Source organism: Arachis duranensis, chromosome 10 (assembly GCF_000817695.3).
Source record: "Arachis duranensis cultivar V14167 chromosome 10, aradu.V14167.gnm2.J7QH, whole genome shotgun sequence".
NCBI classification, from domain to species: domain Eukaryota; kingdom Viridiplantae; phylum Streptophyta; class Magnoliopsida; order Fabales; family Fabaceae; genus Arachis; species Arachis duranensis.
In genome coordinates, this window is record NC_029781.3 from 56,182,879 (window position 1) to 56,183,631 (window position 753).

Sequence of the window (753 nt, forward strand, 5' to 3'; positions counted from 1 at the left end):
GTTGGATGCATGTTGCAATCCATTCAGATTTTGAGAGATTATGTTGACCTGTTGAGTCAACATTTTGTTCTGAGCCAGTATGGTATTCAGAGCATCAATTTCAAGAACTCCTTTCTTCTGAGGGACTCCATTATTCACGGAATTCCTCTCAGAGGTATACATGAACTGGTTGTTTGCAACGATGTCAATGAGTTCTTGAGCCTCTTCAGGCGTCTTCTTCTGGTGAATAGATCCACCTGCAGAGTGATCCAGTGACATTTTTGAAAATTCAGAGAGACCATAATAGAATATATCTAATAGGGTCCATTCTGAAAACATGTCAGATGGACATCTCTTGGTCAGCTGCTTGTATCTCTCCCAAGCTTCATAGAGGGATTCACCATCATTTTGTTTGAAGGTTTGAACATCCACTCTCAGCTTGCTCAGCTTTTGAGGAGGAATGAACTTATCTAAGAATGCAGTGACCAGCTTATCCCAGGAGTCCAGGCTATCCTTAGGTTGTGAATCCAACCATATTCTAGCTCTGTTTCTTACAGCAAAAGGGAAAAGCATGAGTCTGTAGACTTCAGGATTAACTCCATTCGTCTTTACAGTATCACAGACTTGCAAGAACTCAGTTAAAAACTGATAAGGATCTTCAGATGAAAGTCCATAAAACTTGCAGTTTTGTTGCATTAATGCAACTAGTTGAGGCTTAAGCTCAAAGTTATTGGCTCCAATGGCAGGAATGGAGATGCTTCTTCCATCAAACTT